Here is a 23,965-nt window from a genome sequence, read left to right on the forward strand (position 1 = left end):
AAAACTTTTCCATGACTTTTTTATGACCTAAAGTGAATTTTCCATGACTTTACGGCACCTACATGTGTAGAATTGATCAGACTTTTAGGGCTAAATATGAAATGTTAACTCTTTCCACTCACCTTATGGTTTGGTATTATAGTTATTTAACATCAAAATACTGTCAGTGCATTTATTGTCGTCTCTTTTAAACAAAAAATGCAGACGTTTGGAAATACTCGTAATAGCCTAATGACAACTTAACAGGATGGTGTAGTTGCGTGAAAGAGATACTCAAATTACGTGACTTTTCCATTGAATTTACACAATTCCATGACTTTTCCAGGATTTCCATGACTGTGGGAACCTTGACCTTGTAATAGTGTGGTCATTTTCAAGTTAACAGCTCCTTTTACTTTTAGTTCAGTAGAGATTTGCAATTCCAGGGCTGAAATTCTCCAAATGATTCTAGTGAAGGTGTATGGAGTTTAAAAACACAGTGAAGCGCTTCCTGTATCACCAAATTACGTCACAAGGTGGAACGGAGTGTTTTGTGGCAGCGTTTTGTGTGTTAAACATCTGCGAATGAAACGAAACACAACTCCAGGTCTGTTTATGATGAGGAAACAACACAGATCAGGAAACAGCTTATACATTCTCACTGACTGTTTCTGCTTTTACCATTTACATTTTTGTTTGTTATTCTCATCATCCAAATCCTAAATCTATGCGCTAACTGTCAGTGAACTTCATTGCCGGAGTACATACATGCCTGAGCTCGGGGCCTGCTGTTGTGAAAGTTGAAGGATCGGTCTGCTATCTTCAGTCCACACGAGGCCCGACACTGGGGCTCAGAGCGTGTGGAGAACAATGATAACATTTTAAAACCTTAAGATATGGGTGTCTCTGCCCTAAATGTGGACCCAAATTAAAAAGGAATGCAAGGGTGAATCAGCTGTAAGAATTTTAGACACTATTATAACTAGGAATGTAACAATATACAAATCTCACGGTACGATATTTATTGAGATATTTTGAAGAGGCTGATATAATTGCAGATAAGACACTTTTTTGCTTTTAAAATACCTTGACAAGATTTTGGTGTGAATAATTTTCATCATAATGCCAAGAATTCAAGTAAAAAACATATTTCTTTGCGTTGTTTGCACTGAAATGAATCATGGGATATGTAGTTCCCTATGTTTATAAGCTGTTGCTACTATAAAACCATGCATTTAAGCAAAGGAACTTGCAATTCGATATATTATGACAGCCCACGAAATTATTGTGAGACTTTTGACGATATAATATTTCGGTTATTGTTACATCCCTAATTATAATTTATGAGAATTTAATCCGCTCTTCAAAACTTGTGGATATTTAAAAGGCCCATATTACACTATTTTCTGATCTGTTATAATGTTTCCTCATCACAAACAGACCTGGAGTTGTGTTTTGTTTCATGCAAACATGTTTAACGCATAAAGCTTAGTTCTTGCAAACAGAAGACACTATGTTCCACCTTGTGATGTCATGTGGTGATACAGTAAGTGCTCTACTATGTCAGTAAACTCCACACACTGGAATTGCAGATCTTGACTAAACTAGAAGTAAAAAGTTGCTGTTAACTTGTAAACTACCGCTTCATGACATCACAAGGTGGAGCTGAGTGTTTTGAGCTTTGGAGCTGTAGACAGACTAATAATATAAGTTACTCAAACATGTGTGAATGAAACAAAACGCAACTCCAGGTTTGTTTTTGAGGAGGTAACGTGGACTTATGCCCGATCTTTAGTTCTGTTCGAGGTAGTGTTAAAAACAGACATAATGCTGACTTCTGTTTAAGTCCTTGGAAATGTATTCATGTATATATTATAATAATAAAACAGGAAATATTGTAAAGGGCTCATATTACACTATTTTCTGATCTAAACTACTCGTCAAAAGTTTTAGAACACCACACTTTTTCCAGTTTTTTACTGTTTACTGTTGATCAAAATGTTTTTTAAACTTTTGATTGATGAAAGCGTCCACCTTTGGCAGATATAACAGCTGAACACACTCGTGGCTCGTTCTTTTTACAACAGAAATCAAATATTCTTCAGAAAGTTCTTCCCAAGTCTGTTGCAGATGTTCCCATAAATGTGCGGCACTTGTAAGTTGCTTGGCTTTCACTCTTCTGTTCAGTTCATCCCAAACCAGCTCGATGGGGTTTAAGTCTGGACACTCCATGTTTTCAAGCTCAACGTCTTGTTTTTTTTCCTGAGGTAGTTTTGGCAGAGCTTGGACTTGTGTTTTGTATCTTTTAGCTTTTTTTTAACCTCTGGATGTTCAATTCTTACCTTTGTACCATTTCAAGCTCTTCATTGGACTTGCACGACTTGAGTTGGAACAAATAACTTGAAAAATTAGGGTGTTCTAAAACTTTTGACCTGTAGTGTATATTTTAATATTGTTTCTTCATCACAAACATACCTGGATTTGTTTTGTTTCAGCCACATGTGTTTAACTCAAAGAAGTATTCTAACATGGTTTAACTTTAGCTTTTAACATCCAAAATTCCAGAAACAGTAGGCTGGTCTCGTTCCCCCCCATTCCCCTCTCATGGGATCACATTACTATGCTATACCCTGTGCCTGTGCGTGAGCTAATTTTAGGACCGTACGGACCTCCGAACCACAATAATGGCTCTTTCTAAAGATCGTTCTTAAATCAGCTGTTTTATTACCAGCACAGACCCCAGACTGAAGCACTGTGCTGTATAGACGGCTTTGTTGAGCAGTACCACTAAAACCATATGGACTAAAGATGAATGCACCCAAAAACAGGCTCTCTAAATTGGAAACAGAATACATTAATTAAAAAAAACAAAACAAAAAAAAAACAAAAAAAAAACATTCTTTGATTGTTTAGAGGACGTGTATGTAGCCTGTGCTTAAGTTTAGGCTCCACATTTTACTAAAACATAGCTAAGATCATAATATTTAAGATTTTTGTAAAACATATTCACACTAGTTTTCCTAATTTGGCCATTTTTTAGGTTTAAAATTTGACTTCCTGGTTAGAAATTCATGATTTTTATTCTTTGTGTGGCGTGAAAACTAAGCTTGGGAAAAGGGATATTTTATTTTATTATTTTGATAAGAATATTGATTTTTAAAAAAAACTAAAAAAAAAACATATGTATATTATTTTATATGGAAAATATTTTATTCATTGTTGTAAGTGGAATAAAAGCAATCCTAATATCTTTCCATTAAAATGCAATCTACAATATTATTTTAAATAATTAGAAAACCTTCCACATGAAAGCGCTAACTACATGTTATCAATTTATAAAGAACTCAGTCTGAATCACTGACCTATCCCTGTGTCTCATAATCTTTGTTTATATTGTTCATCTGTTTTCTTCCATCCATAACAAAGGAAAAATTGAATTTGTTGACTGAACACAAGTTTATTTGGTCAAATACATTTCTCATCTCATCCAAGCTGCTTCTTCAGATCTGGTCAGAATTCTGGTGGACACTTCCTTATATCTGTCTGCAGGGAGGAGCTAAATAACTACTCTGAAATGGAAATACTCTGAATACTCTAGATGAACCAACACAGATGAGAGAGCAACAGTGGGCCTCAGTCTGCTGTACATCTCCACTTAAAAGCCACGGGCCACTCTTTTGAGGACAGCGAGGTACAGATCTTAGCCAGAGAAAAGAATTGGTTTGAGAGGAGTGTTAAAGAAGCTGTTTTTGTTAAGAAAGAGAATCCTTGAAGGTCTAAGACACAATCTATCTTCTATTTACAACTCCATCCTCAAACCTAAATAAAAAAAAACAAGACAGTAGTAAGTGTAGCCAGGTCAGGAACAGAAGTGTGAAAGCTCCATTACGACCCTGAATGATTCTGCTAATAAGACGTCACACTCAGGGCAGTTCAGTGTTTGCTCCTCCCTGCAGACAAATAAGGAAGTGTCCACCAGCATCTGACCAAAACTGAAGAAGCAGCTTGAATGAGATGAGAAACGTATTCGACCAAATAAACTTTTGTCCGGTCGACAAACTGAATTTCTCCTTTGCCATCTTCTATGTTTATGTTTATGTTTATAACAATTTATATGTATATATGCAATAAAACTCCTCTAATGTACATAGAAATTATTATCTGACAAATGTAAGAAAACACATGTATTTTATTAAATTCAAATTTGAAAATTGAAAATATCAGAAGAAAATGTGTGTCTTACATGAACGTGAATTGTGACGAACCTTTAGACTCTGTATTTCCTGTAACTTTTTGTCATTTGTGTCCATCAAATGTGTCTCCACTCCAAAATGTTCTTCACATTCAGAACAAAGCATATAAAGTTTTTTACCTATAAATCTGCACTACAATTGCCGGTAAAAACTATATTTGAATTGTTTTTTTTACATAGCCTAAGTAGCACATGTGCCCAGATGACGACATTGCTAAACTAACTGGACGTGTTAGAACAAACAGAACCGTCTAGACGCTGTGAATAGAGTAGTATAGTAAATCTTTAAGTTAGAGGTTGAAGGGGTGACAGACAAGCGTATTTTCAGGGTTAAACTAATATTGTCGCTCTCTTTTACAAGTTGTGAGTTTAAACAGGGATAATGACGTTAACCTGAACCTGGGTTTTTGGTGAAAGACCTATTAGCAAAAACAGTGTACAAAAATAAATAAATGGAAGGGAATGGAACAACCCCTTTAGCTGCTGGTACATGTATTTACCACAATTAGTACAGTAATATGTTTTAATGAATAGACCTTTTTCACAACGGCCAGAAGTACCGCGAAGTAGGGTAAACATAACTCCCGCTTTTCTATGGCAAACATAAATCATCACCAAATCTTCATGCAACAAGGTCGACAAAGGACATATTCTGTGCATGAAGAATTTATCCACAGCTATCAAGGTAAGAAAAACAAAACCTTAAAAGGCCAATCTCATGCAAAATGAAGTTTTCAGAGTTTTTTATCTTCTAAGAGTGATGTGTGGGCCTTGTATATGTCGCCGAAGTGGTTTTTAGATTGATTTGGCTTTTTTAAAACAAATTTCAGTGTATTTCTGCCACCCTCCCACATGACAACGTACTAAAGTCTGCTACAACGATGACATGGCCAGCTACACCTATGATGTGTTAGACGTAGCAGAAGGTGCTTCGCATCTGCCCCCATCCCCCGCTCCACCGCATCCTCCCAGCCTCCACCCCGCATCGGCTGACAATTCCCACATGCACACCTAAACAAAAGCGAAAGCATAAGCTCATTGTTCTACACTGCAGTGTACACGATATAATAAGTTTATCTACTAGTGTTTATTAATACTTTACCAATCAGTAATGTTCAGCTGATGTCGACGCGGTGCTCAAAGTCCTCGTCCGATTCTGGGTCCAACACATAAGGCTGAGCGCACTGTATCGCCATAATGAATAAAAGTTTATTCCTACCACTATCAGAGTGCACGTCTGTCTCCCCCTCCCTCCCTGAGATGGCGGAGGAAGGGCGGCTCACTCAGAGTCTACGTCACGTTTGGAGGGCGGAGCCTGTGCTTTCTCAGGACGGGCGAGGGGATGAGCAATAGTCGGCCTTTCATAGTTCCTGGTCTGTGACTGCCTCCAAGAAATCAGTAAAATTTCATAACTATTGTGTAATGGATGTTCCAAAACCCAAATTGTGCTTGTTTATGTGCAGAAGATACAATGTGAAAAGAGTTATTTTGCATGAGATGGGCCCTTTAAAGGCGAACAAAGACTAGCATTACTGACCTACTCCTGAGCAAAACTAACATTATGATCATGAATAAAACATAAGTAACAGACTGATTGTCAAATTAAAATAAAAAAAATATTTCATGATGTAGATATTAACAGAGACAGAGAGATTTGTGCAGTTTAAATGTTACAGATGTTCACAGATTACATGTCTGCAATTTCAACAGGTCTCAAACCATAAAGAAAAGTACTTTTTACGTTTCAGTCCAGATCTAAAATACAGGGGACTAGAAAGTACAGATACCTGCTCCCAAATGTAGTGAAGTAGAAGTAAAAAGTATTGTAGTCTTACTTTAGTATTTCGTTACCTTCCATCAATGTTTAAAGCTAATTTACTTCGTTCAGACCTGTGTGGACACATTGATGACATTAAATCTTGACCAGACCAACAAAAATCAAAACCAGTCTGGGTGGACCTCATCTTTTCTCTGACTCCCACATATTACGTATTGTTCCCCTGAAATACAGAACAATGAAACATCCGAAATCCAACTTTTGTTAAAGAAATCACGCCTACACTTGTATATTAGGTTTCTCACGGACGGACGGTGGTTGTGGACAGGGCAGGTTGAAGGAGACACGAGACCAGCTAATACAATGGACAGACTCACGTAAATAATGTGGTAAATATTGGGCAAACGCTCTACCAACTGAGCTATTGTTGCCCCTATGTTTATATTGTTTTCTAGCTACAGTTTTGTAAAAAGGTCAGGGTCAGTTGCACCTAAATAGTAGTGGACATTTCTACTAGTCGTTAGTGCATTTTTGGTAGCCTGGGTTCTGGGTTCCTGTTCTTCATTTTACAAAGATGTGAGTCTGGTCACTGGTGAATCTCCCCAAATTCAGATGGGCGTGATTGACAGGTGGATTAGCCAATCAGGGACACGCATAGTCAAAACAAATATGGCTGCTTACCAGGAAAAAAGAAAGGAAAATATCAAAGGGGACTGAAATAACATGACAGAGTTCTGCAGAATTAATGAACAATGTACAGAACTGTCAGAGAAATGTGATTTTATTCCAAATTATGGATGACCAATGAGCTCCTTCGATTCACATGCGTCACTGAAATAAACAAATCTGATTGGACGATCATGTTTGATTTTGGCTCAAGGTGCAATGGAGGAAGTGGGGACCAGACTGTAGCCAGCTGTATAAAAAAACAAAACAAAACTGAGCTATCAGGGTTCCCACGGTCATGGAAAGCCTGGAAAAGTCATGGAAATTTTGTATCTTTTTCACGCAACTACAGCGTTCTGTTAAATTATCATTAGGCTATGATTATTTCCGAACGTCTGTGCCTTTTGTTTAAAAAGACAACAAAAAATGCATTGACAGCATTTTTAATGTTAAAAAACTATAATACCAAACCATAAGGTGAGTGGAAAACATTTCATATTTAGCCCTAAAAGTCTGATCAATTCAACACATGTAGAGTGCTGTAATTTCATGGAAAATTCACTTTAGGTTATGAAAATGTCATGGAAAAGTTATTAAATTTTGTCAGTGAAAAAGAGTGGGAACGCTGCGGTCTGGATTTGCAACATTTTTAGGGCTAATATTGTCAGAATTCACAGATGGGCTACTCAGAGAACAGACCTGGAGTTGTGTTTTGTTTCATTCACACGTTTGAGTAATATTTTATTATTAGTCTGTCTACATCTCCATAGCTCTGTTCTAACTTGTGATATCCTGAAGTGGTAGTTTTCAAGTTAAGAGCTACTTTTTACTTTTAGTTCAGCGCAGATTGGCAATTCCAGGGCTGAAATCCTCCAAATGATTCCGGTGAAGGTGTATGGAGTGAGTGTTTTGAGAGAAGAACTCAGCCTAAATATGCAGGGTTTGCGAGTTAAACAAGTGAATGAAACAAAACACAGCTCCAGGTCTGTTTGTGATGAGGAAAGTTTATGACATAAATCAGAAAATAGTGTAATAGGGGCTCTTTAATTTCTGTTCCCTCCAGAGAATACTGTGTTCTTGGGAAAGACGCTTACTCGCTGTGTACTCTGGTGCAATCAGTCAAAAAAGTAAAATAATAAAAATAAATATAAATTAATAAAAATAAGTATAAATTGAGTTCATTGTGTAACTTTTCTAGTGGAAGGGCTGTCAAATACTTTTCTTCATGGAGATGTTATTGCTTTGTCTGGAATGTTTCACAGTATGGCATTAAACCTTTCTTTCTAGCTGCATGGAGACCAAACCAGACCAAGTTACAGGTCAGATCTGTGGACTCACAGTCAGGATGCATGTTCTATTTATTTATTTATCTTGGTATTCTTGAGCTATAAACCCACATGTAATTGAATAAATGTAAGGTAGAGCTGTGTTAATGTCATACCATGGAACATTCCAGGCAGAGTAATGACATCTCCATAGAAACAAGCAGGTGACAGACCCTGAAAAGTTACACAATGCACCTTTAACAAGAGTTCAAGACCTTCTCATATAATCCAACTGTGAGCCGCCTGCTGCTTTCACTTCACGTTCAAGTTTAATTTAATTTTATTACAATAAAAAAGGTCTTTTCCAGGACTCCCATAAATCACTGTCTAAACCAAATCCGATATTTGTATTTCAAATGTCGACATACGATACTAGAGCTAATTATAATTATTCCCAGAGCCCCATCCCGGGATAGAACCAATCATTTTCTATTATAACTGCTCTCATCAGTAATGTGGTAATTTGACGCGGATCACGTAGATTCGGAACAGCGCGTTTGACCTGATTTGCTATGGGAGTGTTTTTACTGGCTGCTCCCTGGTTTGAGTTGAATGCGCAGAGGGGATCATGGGAAAACATCTGGATCTCAAATGTAAACCTACTTCCATCCAAGAAGAGAAGAGGAGAGAGAGGAGAGAAAGTGCATGAAGCGGTAGTTTTTGTGTTAACACCTACCCTTTTACTTTTAGTTCAGTAGAGATTGGGAATTCCAGATCTGAAATGATCAAAATGGATAAAAAGCACATTGGAGCACTTCCTGTATTACCACATGACATCACAAAGTTGAACAGAGTGTTTAAAGAAGTCGCACAACTATGGGCTGTTCCTGACCAAAGGACAAACGGCAGAATATGTGGCATGTAACAAAGTACAAAAGTAAAAGTACTGTACTTTTTCGGCATCTGTACTTTAAAGACGCACTGTGTAACTTGTCTGATGGAGGCCGTCACCTGCTTGTCTCCATGAAGATGTGTCTAGAACACGGGTGTCAAACTCATTTTGGTCCGGTTCCGTATCCAACCTACTTTGATCCCAAAGGGGCCGGATCAGAAAACTCATGGCATATAAACCCCAAAAATAACAATAAGTTCAAATATTTGTACAGAGAAACACAAATCTATTACAGAAATCTTTTTAATTGATGAACTCTTTCTTTTGCAAAATATTATAATATTATGAACAACCTGAATCTTTAAGAAAAATGCAATTTCAACACAATGTTTTAACATTAAGTTGTATGCAAATAGGAATAAGTTAGTTTTTCTTGGAAAATCCTGCACTTGGCATTCTTATTTTTGTCATTTTGCTGATGAGGGTGTCACGGTCAACAGTCAAAACGATCATCCTTTAAGAGCATTTGGAAAGAGACAAGTCTTCATTTGTGCTGCACTGGTGGGAGGGGCCACGTACAGAGGCACTGGAGATGTTGTTATGCTAAGAGTCCAGAAAATTACCAATATTTTAATAGAAAATATAAGTAAAATATTTTAGTAGAAAATCAGCTGAGGGCCAGATTAAAGATCTTGGAGGGCCAGATCCGGCCCCCGGGCCATATGTTTGACACCTCTGGTCTAGAATGTTCCACAGTATGGCCATAAACTTAAAAACCCTCACACTCTCCTCGGAGTCACATTGACCTGAAGACATTTTTTTTTTCCTTCCTGCTCTTTTGGGGCAGGTCAATCAGACCCAAAAATTTATTTTCTCACCTGGTGAGAATTTATTTGAAAATACATTTTTGGGTCTGATTGACCTGCCCCAAGAGAGCAGGAAGGAAAAAAAAAAATCTTCTGGTCAATGTGACCCCGAGGAGAGCGTGAGTCTCCATGAAAACCTGCACGCGCCATTACAGGTTAGATCGGTGGAGAGGCGACCACACTCACAATAAGAATTAATGTTTTGAAGATATTTTGAGCACTTAAAACACTCGTAGTTGAATAAATGCAAGACAAGATTAGTTTAATGCCATATCGTGGACAATTTAAACCAAAGCATGAACATTTCCATAGAGACAAACAAGTTAATGTTCCAGAAAAGTTACACAGTGCACTTTTAAATGCATTTTACAGTTCGCTATATTTTAGAATAGCTATACTTTCTACTACTACCTATATTAACGGGACTGAAAAGTACTTTACATTTGATTTGAGGGGATATTTTAAGCTCATTTGTAGTAAAAGTTGTATTTCAAGTGCCAGCTTTGAACAAATAAAAGTGTATGCGTAAAATTCACTAGAAAAATCTATTTGCATCGCTAGTACAGACAAAAAATCTGCACAATTCTTTATTAATATCAGAATTTCAAACAACTTCAAAAAGTGTCTCCACACGTCTCCAACACTCTGGCTCACCAGGAAATGAGGTCCTATCTCCAAAATTCCAGACTGTCCCTTTAAAGGTGCACTGTGTAACTTTTCTGATGGAGGGTCTGCCACCTGCATGTCTCCATGGAGATATTACTGTTTTGACTATTATTATGTTACAGTATGGAAATAAACTTGGTAATTACAGGAGACAGGTTAACGGTCAGATCTATGGAGAAGCGAGTCTGCACATGGTAAGAATTGATGTTTTTAAGGTATTTTATTTAGCTATAAAACACCTGTAACTAAATGCAAGAGAGATATGTTTGATGCTGTACTGTGGAACATTCCAGGTAGAGCAATAACATCTCCATGGAGACAAGCAAGTAGCGTAGAAGTTACATAGTGCACCTTTACGTAACAAAACTGAGTACTTCATCCACCACTGACCACATGTGTTTAATGGAGCTGCTGAAGACTCACAGATGTTGCAAAACAATAAAATTTTTTCAGGAATTTCAGGATCGTTTCTCAAAGCTGTTGTGGTCAGGATTTCTCAATGTAGAGTGTTTGGGTTTTGCTCACTAGCCAAATGGTTGTCAGTTCAATTCCCATCTCTCCCAGTGCTATTGTCTTTCTGAGCAAGGCGATTTACGTTCTCGACTCAGCACCAAAATATTCACGGCGTGTTTTGTACAGAGTTTTGCATGTTCTCCCTGTGCCTTACTGCCCTGGTTTCTCCATTCATTCAAAAATTTCTGACATTTCCTGACCAGCCAGTCCCTTTTACAATCTGTTCAAATCCAGAAGGGCATAAAAAACTCTCCAAACATGAGACGATCCAACCAGTATCTCAAATGCAGAAGACATCTCTCAAAAATTCTCATAACATTTCAGAATAAAATATAGAACTTCTTTTACCTGAGAGATTTGGTGCTTTGATTGATGATTTCTCCTTTTTACATATAAGCATAAATTTGTTTTTTATATAAACAGAGCTTGCGTCTCTCTGATTGGTTAATCGACCTGTCAATCACTCCCTTTGAAATCAGGGAGACAGAACACAACTCCAGATCCACTCGTCTTTGTAAAATTTTGTCAAAACGTGTGGTTTTGGCTGGTTTAGTAATTTCTAATGTACTTTGTAGCATAATTTTGGCTTTCTAAAGTACTTTTCAGCCACGTCTTCTAATAGTAGGGATGTAACAATAATCACAATATTGTGATATTGTATTATCAAACCAGAGGTGGGGACTTGCAAGTTGTGACTTGGACTCGTGTCAGATTTGGGTCACTGTTTTTAGGACTTGAGCCTTGACTCAATAAAATGGGTTAAGATTTGGGACTCGACTTGGATTTGAAGGCCAGTGACTTGGGACTTGACTCGGACTTGAGGCCTGTGACATGACAAGACTTGATGCTTCTCCTAAAAAAAATTTGAAAATACTTTCCTTTTTACAGCTGATACATGTGATGCTGAATTTTAAAGGAACAAACTGAAACACGTCCTTCCCACTTCTGTTTGGTACTGAAGTACTATGATATTGTATCCTCAAATGTACTACAGTAATATACAGTACAATACTATACAATACAGAGGGAACTATTAAGTTAATGTTATTAAGCACTTTTAATAACAAAGGAGAAAATAGGATTTCTACAACTTATATACATACTCATTTGTAAATATACCACAACTTTTTAAGCACAATTTAGTTTATATAGTCATATAAATTGCAAAAATCTAAGCTATATTTGGTTTAAAGACTTGAAATGACTTGAAGCTCACAGCAGATGACTTGGACTTGACTTGGACTTATGGGCCAGTGATTCGAGACTCCACTTGGACTTTCCTGTGTTTGACTTGAGACTTTCTTGAGACTTGCAAAACAACGACTTGGTCCCACCTCTGGTCAAAAGTCTTACAATAATGTCGTGGGCCATCACAATATACCCAATAAACAAAAATGCTGAAAAATCACCAAGAAGAGCTTGTGTTTATCTGTGTGTGGGGTCAGTCTGCGTAATGGGTTGGGAGAAAACCAAAAAAAGCAGTGCCCAAACATAAATTATAAAGCGTTTTTTGAGTGAATATAAGTTCTCTTTTTCCGAGAAATGTGCTCTTCTGTTGTTTAAAATGTATGCGTAGTATGTATGATTATTGTTTTTCTCTTGGCACAAACTCAAAATAAAAACAAATCAATCAATCAAATCCTCGATGATACGATATGTTTCTAAATACAGTACACTTTCGGTTCAATACGATATATTTCAAAGCAATTCGATACGGATCATAAAAAACAAAGGCTGTGATACTAAACGTCTTTATTAATCCACTAAGTTTGTGCAAAGTTAACATGGAAAAGGCCCATTTTACTCATCAAAACAGTGAAAAGAAGGAACACAATTGTAATCAAAAACATACTCTTGGCGATATATCGATATAGCAGCCCACGATATCAATACGGTATCATCAAATTGAACTATACGACATATCGATATTTCAATATTTTTGCACACACTGTTGTCCAAAGCAAGAAAAATGATCTGACAAAGGCTTTTTGAAGAAACATTTGTTATTTAACATTAAAATAATCTTTTGGACATTGGCCATCTGAGTGTGTTATTCATTTTTTCACTTTTAAATGGAGGTTCTTTGCATTTGCTCCTCTACAAGAACTTTGGTGTGCGTTTTCTCTTTCATTTGACACCCCTACCTCCTGCACAGATTGGTTAGCCTAGTTGTATTGTATTCTTTTGTGGTTATAATCTACAACACCCGTGGACCATTATGTTACAATTTGGATATTTTAAATTGCAATATTCGTCAAAAACAACTTAATAAAAGAAACATGTCCGCAGACTTCCACGTTAGAAAACCCAGTGGGAGCTGACGTTGCTGTTAAAATGACGTCACAATAAAAATGGCAGCTGTCAGCACCTCGTACGGACAGCTGCTCACATTAGCTAGCAGCTGATTAATTTGTTTGTACCAAAATCCTGTGTGTATCACTAAGAAAATAAAACTGGAGAATGAAGTAAGTACGGAGAAGTGGGCGTATGCTGGTGGTGGTGAAAACGGGTGTTAATCGGTAAAAAGACGTCATGAAATAAGTGATTAAAGATTGCCCAGACATGCACAAATCACTCCAAATACAATTTCGAAAGGGTCAGTGAGAAGGGGAAGCAACTATAACATGATTAAAAGCTCTGAAAAGTCAATTTTGCATAATAGGTCAGCTTTAAGATCAGCTCATTGCCTGATACATCCAAACTGAAATCTGAAAAGTAGGATTCACAGTCACTACCTCCTCTTCTGCATCTCAATTAAACAGAGCTGTCAAATCAGAGTTGTTTATTTCAATTATTACAGAGAAATCCGAGTGCACTAAAGAACCAAATTTATTAAATCACCCTCAAAACCTGCCAACACTGTAGTCCAACCAAAAAGTTACAGAGAGCTCTTTTAAGATATGGAGGATTTGGTAGTGTTGCGTAGTCATTTTGGTACAAATAATAATTAAAAAAAAGTCCTGTAGTGTGTGAGCTTGATCTGCAGCTATCCATCGGAGGTGCAGACTATTGCTGGGCATGATTAGTTGACTAATCGATAATTGATCATTAAGAATTTCGTCTATCATGTTCATGTTTAATCAACAAACTGATTGTTGGTAGGTAGCGTAGTGAAGGAAACGAGGCTGCGTCTGACAGCGCAAACACTGGAGTCGCGGCCTCACAGTCCCATGTTTCGGCTCTGGCGCCTCCTTGGAAATCACTGTACTGCTCAGTGAGTGTGTTTACATGCACATCAGTGTCCTGGGTACGCTCGGGTTTTTTGAGTATCCCGTTTTCGTCATGGTGCATTTGTTGTGTCTGTGTGCATTTACAAGGGTTGATTTGTGAGTAGTTAGTTGTGCACCTTAAAGAAAATGAAATAATTTTTAAATGTCTAGAATATTAACTAAAGATGTGTAAACTTTTTATATCACATTGCTCTTGTCCTTTTTTTATGCTAAAACTGATTGTGAGTAGTTTAATACGGGGATATATACCACTTGGTTACACATGTATACGCAGTATCCCGGTTACTGCAATGTAAAGTTGTGTGAGCATGCATCCAAAAGACAAACACATTTCAATCTTTTCATCACAACAGTAGCCAAAATAAATAAAGTGACCAACAGAAATAAAGTGAAATGATGTTAAGTAAAGGGCTGATCTCTGAAAACACGAACCATCTCCACACACACAGAACAGACTCACTATCATAATCATCATCATCCCTGTGTCACAGAAAGAACACTCATACTCCACTGAGTCGTGTCCTTTAGTCCGACAGAAGCTGAACCGCATCAGCGCACAAGGAGCGAGCTGTTTTTTTCAGTGCATATAGTTTATGCAAATTAGTCATGTGGTTTTAAGTTTTGTTTCTGTGAAATGTAAACAAATGTGTCAAAGTTGCATTAAACACATTATCATCTGAAACGGGCTGATGTGGCTCTATAGTTGTTATGGTTTATATGTTGTAAAGTTGAGTTTATTTATGCAGATTAATAATAGTAATAATAATGATGATCATTTTAAAATCCATCGTGCCCATTACTACTGCAGACAGTTTCATGATTCTTTCTTTACGGCATTTACAGCGACGTCAGCTCCTTTTGGGCATCTTTTCTCCATGAAGATGTTATTGCTTTGTCTGGAATGTTTCACGGTATGGTGTATTAAACCTTTCAATTTTCAATTTTCACTGAGACCAAACCAGACCAAGTTACAGGTCACATCTGTGGAGAGGCGACTCCGTGAATGCCTGTTTTTCTAGGTATTTTTGAGCTATAAAACCACCTGTAATTGAATAAATGTAACATGGAGCTGTTTAATGTCATACTGTGGAACATTCCAGGCAGAGCAATGACATCCATAGAAAGAAAAAGAAAAAAAAAGAAGGTGATAGACCCCCATCCAAAAAGTTATTAGTGCACCTTTAGTAAATGCAAACAGAACAATCTTGATTATTGTCTTGATTATAACTATAGAGCAAACACAAGCACAACAGGTCTTCTTTAAATGGCACAGATTAAATAAATGTATTGTTTACGTTCATGAAATAAATACTAAAAGCCTGACCTGACTTGGAAATGCAAAACTAGTCACCTGACAATAGAGACATCTGTCAGATTTCTAGGCAGGAGAGATTTCCAAATAGCAAATTCTAAACCACATCCTAAAACCAATACTCAGTCTCCATCTCAAACAATGCCCCATCCTGGAGACAGAGAGAAAAAAAAACACTCTATGTCCACAAAGTTAACGTTTCCTCTCCCTCTCTCCTGCAGCTTCACCGGGCTTCCCAGATGTTTGTCCTGGTCTCCACGGCAACCATCGCCTCCACTACGCCACATCGACTATTTTCATTCCCACGGCAGAAGTAAAAAGAAGTGAAAGCCAAAATACTTGACATGTTTGGGTTTCCTCGTCAAAAACAGACCTGGAATTGTGTTTAGTGTCATTCACAAACGTTTAGGCAGAGTTCTTCTCTCAGACTGAAAAAAAAGTCCACCTTGTGATGTCATGTGGTAATACAGGAAGTGCTCCACTGTGTTTTAAACTCTTTGCCCCTTCAGTGGAATAATTTGGATAATTTCAGCCCTGGAATTGCCAATCTCTAAAAGGCAAAATGAGCTGTTAACATGAAAACTAGTGATTCATGACATCACAAGGTGGAATAAATAACTTTGAGTTTGGGAAATGTAGACTAATAATCCAGGATTACTCAAACATGTGAATGAAACAAAACACAACTCCGGGAAGGTTTTTGAGGAGGTAACAAAATTCTAACATTGCTTAAGTTCACAAAAGTCAATTTTGCGTAATATAGGACCTTGAGATCTTGATCTAATGATGTACAGGAGGACAGTCATTGTGTCTAAATCATAAAATATTTGCACAATATGTCATTATTGTTCTGAAATATTGAGGGGGAAAAAAGAAAAGCAAAAACAGGTGTCTAGAGTTTTCTTCAATAAAAATACATTTCATTACTTTTACTTTTGGATATCATGGATAGTGTTAGCGTGATTCATCAGCTGGTTTCAGTTTGTGGAAACCGGTTGACCTCACAGCATTAGGATTTGTTCGCTCGACAGTAAGCAGGGTCCTTTTTTGTTTTTTTTATTTAACCAATTGCTGCTATTTGATTGTAACGTATGTAATGTGTTGCTAACGGGGTTAACTGATATGTTAAGCTTTTCCCAAATCCCACAGGAAGAAGGGCAATAACGTCTTTCCCCTTGATTTTCTTTGTTCCGACTTTAAATTCTTGATCTTGTGAATAATTGCCAACACAAAATGTATGGCTCTTCGCTGATTGGCCGGTGCCCGAACTCACACTTCCAGGGTTTTTGCAAACCATCTAGTGTATTCCGATACCTGATCTAGTCGCTGGAGAGAAATGAAATTGAGCGGCAGCACTAGGTGGCGCCAGCATGACTAGGACAGTGTTGTCACGATAAAAAAACATTCAAACTCGAATTGTCTCCCTCATGATAGACAGGCTTAATCTATACCATGGAACATTCTAGACAAAACAATAATATTTCCATGGAGACAAGCAGGTGACAGACCCTCCACTAGACTGTTAGCATTTTTGTTGTTGCAAATGTTACACAGTGCATCTTTAAACAATACAACAGCACAGACAAGAGAGCTGTTTAGGACCACACAAGTCAAACTCCGCCCCAAATGATTACCACTTTTGTTTCAGTTGTCATGGCAATAAGCAAACTCATTAAGTCACTTTCATTCTTAAACTGCAAATGTAAATATTTGAATAGACAGTTTTACTTATAACTTATTTGACCACACCAAAGCTCAAACAGCAACTTGGCAATAAAAAGTTATAAGCGTGTAATTGCAGTGTAAAGGTGCACTGCGTAACATTTTGGTTGGGAGAATTTGTTTCTATGGATATGTCATTACACAGGCTGGAATGTCCACAGTATGACATTAAACAGCTCTACTTTACATTGATTCAATTACAGGTGGATTTATAGTTCAAAAACACCAAGAAAAAAGGCAATCTGACTGTGAGCGGGATCGCCTCTCCACAGATCTGACCTGTAACTTGGTCTGGTTTGGTCTCCATGAAGATAGAAAGATTTAATATACTGTCAAACAATCCAGATAAGGGAATAAAATTTCCATGAAAAAAAGCATTTGATGAGCCCTCAATCAGAAAAATTACACAATGCACCTTTAATGTGCTGTAAAAAGTGGGATTAAAATTGACTCTCACACAGAAACAATTTTAACATTTTCTCAGAGTTTATATGAGTTCAATCTGTTCTAGAGTTAATTTAATATTTTGTTAACATAATTTTTATGTTAAAGTTCCTCTTTAACCCCGACATCAAAAGCTATATTAACATTTCGAGAGTAAACAGATAACACTTTGTAGGATTATCCTGATTTAGCTAAACAACACAAAGAGGTGTTTTATTTTTACACTTTATTTTAATTAATTTAAGGTGAAATTATGTACAAAACTGGTTCAAACTGGGCTTCTCTTGCGAGAGTTTACACTAAGGAAGTTGAATTAACACTAGACAAAGATGAATTAACACTAGAGGAAGTTGAATTAACACTAGAGGAAGTTGAATTAACACTAAAGGAAGTGGAATTAATACTAGAGGAAGATGAATTAACACTAGAGGAAGATGAATTAACACTAGACGAAGGTGAATTAACACTACACGAAGTTGAATTAACACTAGAGGAAGATGAATTAACACTAAAGGAAGTTAAATTAACACTAGGGGAAGTTGAATTAACACTAGAGAAAGTTGAATTAACACTAGACGGAGTTGAATTAACACTAGACGAAGTTGAATTAACACTAGACGAAGATGAATTAACACTAAAGGAAGTTAAATTAACATTAGGGGAAGTTGAATTAACACTAGAGAAAGTTGAATTAACACTAGACGAAGTTGAATTTACACTAGGCGAAGATGAATTAACAACTTCAACCATATCAACTCTGGCAAATAGCCCTAACTCGAACCCCCATTTAACTTCCAAATAGTTAAAATCACACTTTTTGCGTTAAAAACAACTCTGAAATATTTTACCCTGAAATTTTAACCCTCCAGTTTTTGCTGTGTTCATGTTTGTGAGCAATTAGATGGAAATAGAAAGTTACAACTATGTTTTGAAACATTCTCCATAGAGATATATGTTATGCCATACTGTGATATCGTGTGATTTTTCTGACTTTGCAACTGATGTCATCAAAATTCCCTGGGGGTGTGATGCTAACTGGAGGCACAGCTCTGTCTGAGGCTTTGTTAGACTTATTCTGAGCTTTGTTTCAGCACAATCTGATCATAAAGAACTGACTCAGCTAAGACTACAACAGGTGAATAGATTTGTGCTTTTAGACAAGTCCCTTTTCTTTCCAAAATTAGACCCTATGTTCCCACATTTCCTTGATCATGAGTTTGCATCAGAATATATCTCCATTTCTCTCAGTTTGGTCGTCAATTCCACCCAACTTATTCAACGACAGTTAAATACAAATGTGACGTAGAGGTCGTGGTGCAAAGGATCCTAGGTTGAAATGACTCTGAACGATCCCTTTAAATGCGATATTTTTAAAAAAGAAAAAAAAAGACTTGATTTAGAGTTTAATTTTGAGAAAAATCAGTATATTACAGAAAATCAAACACCGAAAGTGGAATATGAAAGCTTGTATGGATCACAGGTTCCTGAAAATGTACTCCTTAAATCAGTTTTTTAGACTATTTTAACACGTATTTAGCTGTGTTTGCTAATGTGTGCATTGTGTCTGCATGGTAACTGCTGAACTAGGATGACCAGATTTCCAAAATAAAAAACTGGGACACTCTCGGTTACGGATGGTTGGTAATAATAAAACTGTGAAATGAGTGTGTAATTAAGGAAAACTGTTCCGCACTCAGCCCGTTCATGACATGTGAGTTGGTATAGTCACATTTTCTTTGTGTTTTGGTCATTTTTTAAGCAGCTTTTCTGTATTTTACCAAAACAAATGTCAATATATCCATTTATTTACTGTTGGCAGGGATCACATTGGTCAAAAATAGGAACACCAGTGACATTTCTTGTATAAAACTGGGACAAATCACTGGTTTTGGATAAATCTGCTGGCACAGGGGGAGACAGGGCTCAAAACTCTGACTGTCCCGAGTAAATAGGGACATCTGGTCACCCAGTGTTGAACATTACACCAATACACATACATGTAGAACACCCCCAGCGTGATGTCAGTATCAACAGCCAAATGAACATTTCAATGGACACATGCAGAAGGAAGAGATCCAGAATTAACAAGAGTCAGGTTTGTGGAAATGCAAGCCCACTCACATTAAGTACTTGGGATGTAACGATATCCTTGGTTCGATATTTTCAGGATATGCATCTCACGGTACGATATTTACTGCAATATTTTGGAGAGGCTGATATATTTGTAGACTGGACACTTTTTTGCTTTTAAAATACCTTGACAAGATATTGGTGTGAATTATTTCCATCATAATCCCAAGAATTCAAGTAAAAAATATATATCTTCATGTTGTTTGCACTGAAATGAATCATGGGATATGTAGTTCCCTATGTTTATCAGCTGTTGCTACTATAAAACCATGCATTTAAGCAAAGAAAGTTGTAATTCGATATATTGTGACAGCCCACGATATTATTGTGAGACTTCTGACGATACGATATCACGATATTTCGGTTAATTACACATTTATAGTACACATTCCAGTGCAAGAAACAACCAAAACAAAGATCTATTTTTGTCTAGAAATACAGTCTACATACAGTGGTTTTATGGTCAATGGTCAATTTTACATATATTTCTTTTCCACCTTCAAGGCACTCAAAGCTCTTTACATCAAGGAACCACTCACCCATTCACACACCAGTGTACACAGACACTGGGGGCAAGGTGAGTTAAATGTCTTGCCCAAGGACACAACAACTGGATTCACCTGTAGGAGCTGGAACCTCCTCCAGCCTCCAGGTGAGTGGACGGACACTCCACTGAGACACCAACTGAGTTACTGCCGCTTTAATAATAAATGAGTAGTAGACGATATTTTGAACAGAAATATCCAAACATCTGTAATTATTATGCAATCCAAACCAGAAAATTAACAATGGTAATTTCTTCTTAATTAAACAACAAAACCATATCTTAACAAAACAGCAGACTTACCTGACTGGAATAAAAAATGTTAATCCAATTGTCAATCCACTTTGTCCAATACTACCACCTAAAATTACTTCTACAAGTACTACTACTGCTACTACTACTACTACTACATAGTACTTGTCCCGGGACCCTGCCTGTGTACTGTGAGGCTCCTGTTCTTTCCTGATAACAAATCCAGCTCTACTCAGCCTGCTCCTTCAGCTGAGCAGTAGCCCTGCCTCCAGCTGTCCAGTGACTCCGCCTCCTCCAGTTGTGCCCGCCCACATTCTCATTCGCACTAACTCTCCTCCTCTCCTCCTCTCTAACTCGCCCCCATGTGCTTTGAGTTTATTTTTCGCAATTTAAAGCAGTGTTTCTTTTTTTCTGGGGACCCGTATTTTAAAAGTCACAAACCTTCGCGACAATAGTCAATAGACATTATTTGTAAATCACAAAATAAAGGTGAATTTGACCATTATTGAACATTAATGAGGATATTTTATTGTTGAGTGATCGTGTCTCTCTGAACAATTAGTATTACTCAAGTTTTAAACAATGGAAAGTTGTAACTGAACCAGCAATAATAGGATCCATAAGTCGCATATTTGGACATTAAACGTAGCCCATTTCTTTTTCTTTTCAGCATTCAACTGAACCAGTGATACTGGAGCAAAATAGTCAAAATAATTACAAAAAGATCAGAAATTATACAAAACATGTCTTTACATTTCAACATGTCAGAACCAGCGGCGTGCTGAAGCATCTGCCCTTTTTCCCTCTGTACAAAAAGTGCCCTTTTGAAAGTTTTGTTGTTGTTGTCGTTTTTGTCAGTGTTCTGTGGTCCATGTTGACATGATCATCGTGAAAAGCTGGGCGGTTAAAAGCGTGTGATAATAATGCCCTGATATGCACCTCCCCCGCACACATCTCAGTCTCTTCCTTTGTCAACGTGAACACTTAGAGCGACACACAAACTGAGGCACAGTGCAGCACAGCAGAGTAGTAAGGATCAGGTATTCAAGCTCTTGTAGAACCACACACACCTCCTCCCCTGCCCCACCAGCAGGTAACACACCAATCGAGTCGAGTGTGTTGTTTGCCCTAGTGTCATAGGACTAGAGACCCGGTCTTGGTCTCGAGGCTGTTTTTTCACGGTCTTGGTCTCCTCTCAGACTTGAGTACATTTGGACTCAGTCTTGTCTCAGTCTTGAAGGCGCTTGGACTCAGTCTTGTCTCGGTCTTGAGGGTGCTTGGACTCAGTCTTGTCTCGGTCTTGAGGGTGCTTGGACTCAGTCTTGTCTCGGTCTTGAGGGTGCTTGGACTCAGTCTTGTCTCGGTGTGCTCACACACAGAGACTCCATCCTCAATGCACTGATTAAAAGAGAAAGAGAAAATGTGAAGTAAAAACTAATCCACTAATCCATAGCCTTCTGCCTTGTTGTAATGTCACCAGCAGACTTCAGTCTTATTCATACTTTTGGTCTGTTGTTATTTACTAATTGCAACTTAATGTATAGAAAGGAGAGGCTAAAAAAGGAAAGAGAAAAGGAGCTACAGCAGCAGCCCAGGGAAGCAGCTCTCTGGTCTCCTGGATGAAAGTAAAGCCAAATGAAGATGAAAGGTCAGAGTCAAGACCAGAGTCATGTTCACTGTTTAGGGCCTTTTAAAGCTCAGATTTGAATGTTGAACTGTTCTTCTAATTTTATTGAAATATCTTAAAAGCTGTCCACATTTTATTTTTAATTACACAAAGTGGTTTGGTGACACTAAATCAGGCATTAAGCTATAATAGCTATTATTTTGTATCAATCATAAGTTATTTCTATGTTACAAGACTTACAGTAATCTTCTATTGTCTTAATCTATAATAAGGCAGCTGGCAGTTCCACATGCGCACAAAGTGTATAATCACAAAGAACATAATCACAACAAAGAGACATGCAGGTGTCAAACCTCCTAGTCCCTATGGATAACTGCACATCACACTAGAGAGCAGAGATTATTTTTTCATTTGTAGAAAAATGACAACGTGACGCTGAACTAATGAAGTAATAAAATGACATGTTTAAAAGCTCTGAAAAGTCAAGTTTGCAGTATAGGTCTGCTTAAAAAAATATAATAAAAATTATTCTGTTATCACAATGATGCCATCTTTGATTTTCTAGAAAATACCTCACCTACTTCTCCTCAAAATATCAAAATATCTCTACACTCTGGTCTGTCTTATGAAATTACTGATAATAAAAGAGATACCATCAGAAACATGCACCAGCTTCATATCATATTATATCTTTCATGGGGAAGTTAAAACCACAGAAAGTTGCACAGAACATCCACACTTATGATCTGCACTGATGATTAAAATGAGATCAACTGTTAGGTACGTGAGGTAAACTTGTGTTTGCACAACATTTAAGCACCACTCATCTAAGAACAGAACATTTTGGACATGTTTAAAACGCTCATTTTAAAGGTGCACTGTGTAACTTTTCTGGTGGAGGGTCTGTCAAATGCTTTTCTCTATGGAGACATTATTGTTTTGTCTGGAATGTTTCACAGTTTGGTATTAAACATTTCTATCTTCATGGAGACCAAACCAGGCCAAGTTACAGGTCAGATCTGTGGAGAGGTGACCCCCGCTCACAGTCAGAATGCCTGTTTTTCTAGGTATTTTTGAGCTATAAAACCACCGGTAAATGAATAAATGTAAAATGGAGCTGTTTATTGTCTCTGGAACTTTCCAGGCAGAGCAATGACATCTCCATAGGTGATAGACCCCCAACCAAAAAGTTACATAGTGCACCTTTAAAGATTCTCTCCTTTCACTGCAACAACGATCCCCACCCACACAAAACGACTCACACTTTAAAAGAGTTTAGCATTTCACAAATTCACTTTTGACTCCATGGAGATGCAATTTCTTTGCATTTATTTAATTACAGGTGTTTTTTATTGATACCTTAAAAACATACATTCTGATGATAAGCAGGCTCGCCTCTCTACAGATCTGGCATGTAACTTGGTCTTGTTTATTTCCGTGGAGACAGGCAGGTGATGCTACAAGTTTGATGCCTTACTGTGGAACAAGGTAAAAACATCTCCATGGAAACAACCAGGTGATGATGTTTCATTCACACATGTTTAACTTATAAACCTGCAAACAATAAACACTCTGTTCCACCTTGTGACTCTAATGTCACTATAATGTCACATGAGTAAATTTTGTGTAATACAGGACCTTTAAACAGGGGTATTATGTAAATTCTGCTTTTTGGAGCTTTCCAACATCTTATAACATTGTTCCCTCATAAAAAGCATGCATGGAAAGATTTTCATTCATGCTGTAGCCTTAAAAGTTCCCTGTAGGTGCCAGTGTTTTTGTTCTTTAAACATGTTTGCCCCTTCCCCCCATACCGCAGAGTGAGTAT

General features: G+C 37.4%; 1 protein-coding gene across 1 annotated transcript in view; it reads right to left on the minus strand.

Moving 5' to 3' along the window:
- Positions 1–20,710, minus strand: part of ripor3 (RIPOR family member 3) — an 88,106-nt gene extending 67,396 nt beyond the window's left edge. The window contains 1 exon segment of the mRNA XM_020920769.2: positions 20,562–20,710. The gene's annotated coding sequence lies outside the window, so the exon portion shown is untranslated.
- Between the last annotated feature and the right edge of the window lie 3,255 nt (positions 20,711–23,965).

This window comes from Boleophthalmus pectinirostris, unplaced genomic scaffold, assembly GCF_026225935.1.
Source record: "Boleophthalmus pectinirostris isolate CB_2022bp ecotype Guang Dong unplaced genomic scaffold, ASM2622593v1 HiC_scaffold_3, whole genome shotgun sequence".
In the NCBI taxonomy this organism is placed as follows: Eukaryota; Metazoa; Chordata; class Actinopteri; order Gobiiformes; family Gobiidae; genus Boleophthalmus; species Boleophthalmus pectinirostris.